This window comes from Myotis yumanensis, unplaced genomic scaffold (assembly GCF_028538775.1).
Source record: "Myotis yumanensis isolate MYYU_CA2020_CCGP unplaced genomic scaffold, mMyoYum1.0.hap1 SCAF_11, whole genome shotgun sequence".
NCBI lineage: Eukaryota > Metazoa > Chordata > Mammalia > Chiroptera > Vespertilionidae > Myotis > Myotis yumanensis.
Window position 1 is genome coordinate 62,258,220 of NW_027223762.1, and position 7,294 is coordinate 62,265,513.

Genomic DNA, 7,294 nt, shown 5'->3' on the forward strand with positions numbered 1-7,294 from the left:
ACTTTGAGCTCTAATTTGTCAGATATAAATATTGCTACCCCAGCTTTTTTTTTTTCATTTCCATTCACCTGAAAAACCTTTTTCCAACCTTTCACCATCAGTCTGTGTGAGTTCTTTGTTCTTAGGTGGGTTTCCTGTAGAGAGCAGATATATGTGTTATGCTTTCTTATTGGGGTATTTGATCCATTTACATTTAAAGTGATTATTTATAGGTCTTGTTTGTCACGACTTTTATTCTTTATGCCTGTGTTCCTTCTTCCATTCCTATTTCTTCTTTTTATAGCAGACCCTTTCGCATTTCTTGCATTGTTGGTTTGGTGGTAATAAACTCCCTTATTCCTTTTTTGTCTGTGAAGCTCCTGATTTCACCCTCAATTTTAATTGATAGCCTTGCTGGATACAGTATTCTTTGATGCAGACCCTTGCTTTGCATGACTTTGTATATTTCATTCCATTCCCTTCTGGCCTGATGTGTTTCTGTTGAGAAGTCAGTCAATAGTCTGATGGCAGATCCTTTGTAGGTAACTTTCTGTCTCTCTCTGGCAGCCTTTAAGATTCTTACTTTGTAGTTGGTGTTTGCCAATTTAATTATAATGTGTCTTGGTATAGATCTTTTGGGGTTCATCTTGTTTGGGACTCTGTGAGCTTTTTGGACTGTGTGAGCTTTTTCTTTCTTTTTTTTTTTTTTAAAGATGAATTATTTTATTGAATGACTACCTATTGCCTGGGTACATTAGCAGCGTAACTTTTTTTTTATTTTAATAATTTTTATTTCTTAAAGTATTACAAAGAGTATTACATATGTGTCCTTTTTCCCCCCCTTGACATTCCCCCGGCCCCTACCCCCCGCCCCCCCCGGCCCCGTGTCTTGTGTCCATTAGTTAATCTTATATGCATGCATATAAGTCCTTCAGTTGGTCTCTTAATCCCCCCCCCAACCCTCCCCAGGCTTCCCACTGTAGGTTAACATTCTGTTCAATGGTGCTCTGCTTCTGTATCTACCCCTGTTCATCAGTCAATACTGGTCCCCTTTATTTGTCCCAACCTGTGTGAGCTTTTTCTTCCTGATATCAGGGATGTTTTCTGTCATTATTTCTTCCAACAGGTTTTCTATTTGTTGTTCTGTTTCCTCTTCTTTTAGCACCCCTGTTAAGCGGATGTTGTTTCGTTTCATGTTGTCCCAAAGTTCCCTTAGGCTCTCCTGCTGTTTTTTAAGTTTCTTTTCTAGATGCTGCTCTGCTTGGGTATTTTTTCCTACCTTGTCTTCTAGCACACTGATGTGGTCCTCCGCTTCTTCTAGTCTACTGTTGATGCTTTCTATTGAGTTCTTTATTGCAGCAATGTTATTTTTTCATTTCTTCTTGGTTCTTACAGTGATGGCGAACCTTTTGAGATCTGCATGTCAGCATTTTGAAAAACCCTAACTTAACTCTGGTCCTGTGTCACATATAGAAATTTTTTGATTTTTGCAACCATAGTAAAACAAAGACATATTTTTGATATTTATTTTATATATTTAAGTGCTATTTAACAAAGAAAAAACACCAAAAAAAATGAGCTCGTGTGTCACCTCTGACACGCATGTCATAGGTTCACCATCACTGTTCTTACACATAGTGTTGAATTTGTCTTCTATCCTTTTCAGTGACCTTATGACCACTTCTCTGAATTCTTTCTCTGTCATATTGCTTGCCTCCATTTCATTGACTTCTTCTGGTAATTCCTCCTTTCTTTTGTATGCGGGCTGTTTCTTTGTCTCCCCATGATTTCTCCTCTCAGGGTTTCTGGTTATGTAGCTCTCTCTCTCCTGCGCTGACTTTCTTTAGGCAATGCCAGCTGTGTTTACTTTGCCAGTTCCGGCTGGGTGCTCTTTGATTCAGCTGTTCCTTCTGCTCTGTGACAAGGCACAGGGCCTGTCTGTCAGGTCACACATTTGTCTCCCCCTGAGCAGGCCTCCCAGGTGCCCATGGTCAGGGAGGTTGGAGTTCTTCCACTCCTAGATTTGCAGCTGAGATAACTGGTCCCTGGATGTCTTGGTTTTAAGGTCCTGGGAGGCATCTGAGATCTCCCCATTTGAAGGTAAGGCTGGGGTTCTGATCACAGTCAATCTCCGATCACAGCCATCTTCCCTTAAAGATGGCACAGCCTCTGCAGCAGCGCCAGCCACTCCAGAAGAGATTTCAACCACAGTAGAGGCTGCCCAATCACGGGAGGCCGGTCTGCCAGTCCCCAAGAATCCCTTGGAGTATAACTGACCCTTGCTCACAAATACTGACACTCCCTACACATCCATGCACCCTCCTTTCATTCTCTCACTCTCACACTATCTAGCAGCCTGCAGTCTCATTGGCAGCCATCTTACTTTTCCTATTTGTTTATTATGTTAATCCTCACCTGAGGATATTTTTTTCAGAGAGAGTGGAAGGGAGGGGCAGAGTCAGAGAGAGAAACATCTATGTGAGAGAGACACATCAATTGGGTGCCACCCACACACCTCGACCAGGCCAGGCATTGAGCCTGCAACCCAGGTACTTTCCCTTGACCAGAATCGAACCCTGGACTCTCTAGTATGAGAGATGATGCTCTAACCACTGAAATAAACCAGCCAGGGCAGCCAAGCATCTTTTATCTGAAAGTTTTGCTAGCTCAATTAGGCTGATTATCGTTAATTAAGTCAACTTAGACAATAACACAAGGGGAGTTGTGAGTGTGAAAAAAATAATGCATCCTATATGAAAACCAGAGGCAACAGACACCTCTAGATAAATGTTAATAAGCTTCATTATCATTTCCCTGCATGTGAGCATTTGACCTAATTCACCTCCTATAAAGACTGGGAATGCAAGCATTAGTCCCCAAACACTAGTATGGATGCATGTGCACATTTTGTTTTTTTTGCGTTTCAAGGGACACATCAGGTCCTAAAGTGGTGAATGTCACCCAGAAAGGTGTGTGCACAGGTCACACTCAGGAGGCAGCTTGTCACGGGCCCTGGTGCTGTCAGGGGCACCCCTGAGAGGGCATGAGTGTCAGGCTTGGGCTGGAATTCAGGAAGTCCTGGTGTCCTTCATAAAATTTAAATTCTCAGGGTGCACGTTTGGCAGGTTCATAGGTGTCATGTAAAACATGATATTTAAAAGTAAATTAAAAACTAAGCCGAGTTTAAGGCAAGTAAGATGCATTTCCCCCCTCTCCCAAACCTTAACATCTCTGAAATCAGGATGCAGCTTCGAGCCTGCCTCACAGTCACTGTCGGCCAGGTGGCAACTGTGACAAAATAGTCACTGCCACAACCCATTTATCTTCTTATGTGAGCACCCTTGTCCTGACAGCCTCTGAGATTAGATGAAATACATACAGCACATGCAACTAGGAATCCACTTCAGAACCTCTGGCAATTCCACGTGACAACCCTGAATGATGAGGTGCAGGCCACCCCGTGGTGGCAGGACTCAAGGCCAGATCAGGTCGGAGAAAAATACTGGACCCGCTTGTCAAAGTGACAGGAAGATCAGAGCCACAGGAAGCCTTGCTGAAGACCTTGCAGCTTTCCATCCGGTGTTAAATGCACCACCGATCTCCCTACGGAAGTGGCCTATTGTAGGCCTGGAGGAAACAGGGAACCCCAAAAACCTCTGCTGTGGAGCTTGTCTCTGTGGTAACTCTGTGGACATCAGCTCTGGATATTTGAGTCCCTACCACAGTGTCCATGATTTGTGAGGCTCCTCATGCTAAAGGACCTGAATTGTTCTGGGATGAACGTGCAGCAACACTGACGGGGGTTTATGTTTCCTACTTGGGTGTTCACATACCAAAGGGGGCAGATGTGGTGTGTGGAGCACATCCCCTTCAGGCTCCTACCCACACACACGCACAGGTGTGCACATCCAGCATGCAGTCTCTTTGGTTCTCCAGTGTCCCTGAGGGAGACCTGAGATCCTCCCCTTCACTTCCCGCCTACAGCCAGGTCAGCCCCTCCTACCTTTATCCTTGTGCCCTCTGCGGGTGTCTTGCTCTTCTGTCCCCTTTGAGCAGCATGGGGTGGCCTCGAGGGGCTCCAGCTGAGATTGAAGAGGCTGAGAAGTACTGGGCGAGGCCTGGTCTGAGGACCCCAGAGGCCAGGGAGGCCTCTCTGGGGTTGACTTTGGTCGTTCTCTGGAACCCCCTTTCTTTAGTTTGATGAGTTTGACTAAGGCTTTGGCTCCAATCCAGTGCTTTTTCCTGTAAGAGGTAGGTTTTTAGGACACAGCCAACCCTCACTGCCCCTCCAGCAGGTGTCTGGGTGCCCTACACGAGCTGGGATTTCCATCACCAGCCTGTAAAGGTGGCGGTTAATCTGGTTCAGAAAGCGGGTGCTCTTCGCCACCACCACGCTCACCCCACCTGGGGCTCAGGAGTTGGCACACATTGTGCAGTTAATTCACACAGACCCAGGGGTGGTAGGAGCCTTCATCGTGCAGGAACCCACAGTGGCCACTCGGGAAAACAGAACTTCAAACCCAGCTCTCAGCTCTTGATTACTGTGCCAAGTGCAGGAAGTGGTGCTGTGCTGACCTAATCGTGCTGGCAAAATTCCACTAAAATGCCATTTTCAGAAAGAGACTGGGACCTCCTCATTTTCTGCTAGAGTTAATAATACGTGAAATAGGCTGGCATACTCTACCAATTTCTGGCATTGAGGAATCTGGGTGAGGAGAACAGGGCAGGAGAGTGGGCCGTTTGAATTAAAAACAGTGAGCCCTGGCTGGTGTTGCCCGGTGGTTGAAGCGTTGCCCTGAGCACTGACGGTGGTGGGTTTGATCCCCCAACAAGGGCACATACCTGGGTTGCAGGTTTGATCCCTGGCCCTGGTCAAGGTGTATGCAGATGGAAACCAATTGATGTGTCTCTCTCATATAGATGTCTCTCTCTCTCTTGTTCTCTCTCTCTCTTGTTCTCTCGCTCTCTATCTCTATCTCCCTCTCTCCCTCCCTATCTTCCTCCCTCCCTCTCTCCCTCTCCCATTCCCGTTCTCTTCCTTCCTCCCCACTACTCTCTCTAAATGTCAATGGGAAAAATATCCTCAGGTGAGGATTAGAAAAGTAAGTAAATGAATGAAAATAGTGATTGTAAAAGGTAATTCATTGCAGCTAACAGTAAATGAAGCATTCTAATGTAAGGACCACAGCTGGGTTCTGGTCCTGGCTCTGCCACGAAACAGAACTGTGCTTACACAAACCACTCAATTTCCTCATCGGTGCCTCAATTTCCCTGTCAACAGAAGGGTCAGGCGGCGGTTCTGAAATTCTGTGGTTCTGTGATTTTTACAGATAGGCCCTGTCGGATTCATGGTGATTTGACCTCAAGGCTGGGCTGGGTCAGGACAATGGGAAGGCCCAGCTCCTGGGCTCAGGCCCGGGCCCAGGGGGAGCCCTGCTGGACGGAGGCCGGCAGTCTCAAGGACCGAGCCGACCCACTACCGGGGCTGCTGCTCTCTGGGGAAGGGGATGTGTTTCTGAACCTGCCCTGAGGGGTCCAGTGAACCCAGAGGAATGGAGGGCAGAACAAAAGGTTCCTGTGCTTGAAGACGGGGGTGCTGGTCCAGGTGTTTGAGCCAAGCTTCCATCCCAAAACAGAAACATGATTTTCTAGGTCCCGCAATCTTGAGACAAAAGCTGATATGCCTGCTTTAGTGGCTTTAAAAGCACAGACTCTGCCCTTAAACAGGCTCCTGGCCAGCTGGCATTCACCATCCCTCATAGGATAACCCTGAGTACGGAGGGCAGGACTGAAAGAAACTCTAAATTATTTCCATGCTGGGAGGGACCTGCACACAGGGACCTGCCATACAGCAGAAGGTACGGGCCCAACAAACTGGCCACTGCTCTAGATGCTACAGCTTCCCCTGCTCGTGAAAAAGCAAACTTTCTGTCCTGTGTATAAGCTACTGACGCTTAAATCAACTCACTTCTTTGGCGCTGGATCATGGAACTTGCGCTGAGCCATGCTTTTTTCTTCCAGTTTTTCATTTTGTCTCTGTAAGGCGTTTAATTTGTCTCTAACAGAGGAGAGAGAAAAACAGTCTGTTTTTTAAAATAAAAGACATAAATTGACTCATCACCCTTGCCTGGGACCTGGCCCAGAAGGAGCCTGTGTGTTCCTGGGACTCAGACATCACGGTGCTCATGACCACCATGACCCCAGAGTGGGGAATATGGGGATGGAAGCATGTGACATGGGTCCAGGAGCCTAACACGTCGAGGAGGAGAAGGCTGAACACCTAGAGTCAGGCTGTGCGTCACCTCAGGAGAGAGACCCCGAACCATCTGACACTCAAGCTGGGAAACCCTGAGGGTTCCGGCCAGGTCAGCTCAGGACGCTGGGCACTTGGGTCAGACCCAGGGCTAGGCTAGCTCCTGCAGGTGCAGGCCAACGATAGCTTTAGTGGTGGGAGGGCTTTAGTCTGCCCTCGCTGAGTTAGACAGGCATCAGGTTAAAAAGGTCAGTTTAGCAAAGTCAGACCTCCAACCTGCACCCACTCCAATGTTGGGCTTCTGCTAACACTTCTAGTGAAGCAAACTCAAATCCTTTTGGGAGCCAGACAGAGAAGATAAGGAGCAAAGTGGCCTGGGAGGACCTGAGGGAGGAGTGGGGGCTGCGGTGAGGCTGAGCGCTCAGTGCCACCTGGGACCTAACATGGGGCCTGCAAAGGAGCGCTGCTCTCCATGTGGCGGAGCTTCTGACTGCTTTTCCCAAAGGATCCAGAAGCCCCGGCTCTGAAGCAAAATCTTTTAATTTCTAAATGTGGGAAGTCAGTTCACATGTTTAAAAACACAGAAAGGAGCCTCTTAAACCTTGGGCTGCCAGAGGGCACCCCCGCTCCTGGGAGAGGAAGCCTGGCTATCCTGAAGCAGAAGACATGGCATGCTTTCCTGTTGTCTGTCTAGGAGCCATGCACGCAGTGCTCGCTATACAGCGCCCCCCACTACGCCGCTGGCTCCTGTCCAGTTCCTGCCTCTCCTCACCCATGTGGCCTTAAAAGCTCAGACCCCTGCTTTCCCTGCTTGAAATTGAGTCCTCGGCATCTAGACAGCTGCTCAGGCTCCTTCAGTCAAGAAGGTGCCCAGGCCCCTCCTAATCCAAGGGCTTTCCCGCAAGTTAACCTCAAAGTGAGAACCCGTGAGAAGTGATCGCTTGCAAACCTTGGGTCCTTGGCCACGGACCTGTTCTGCTCCCAGCGCCCTCGGCTCGGCCTCTGTTCTTCTAGTCTGTGTTATTCTGTTCCCACAGCCATCCCCCAGCCCCCCAAACTCAT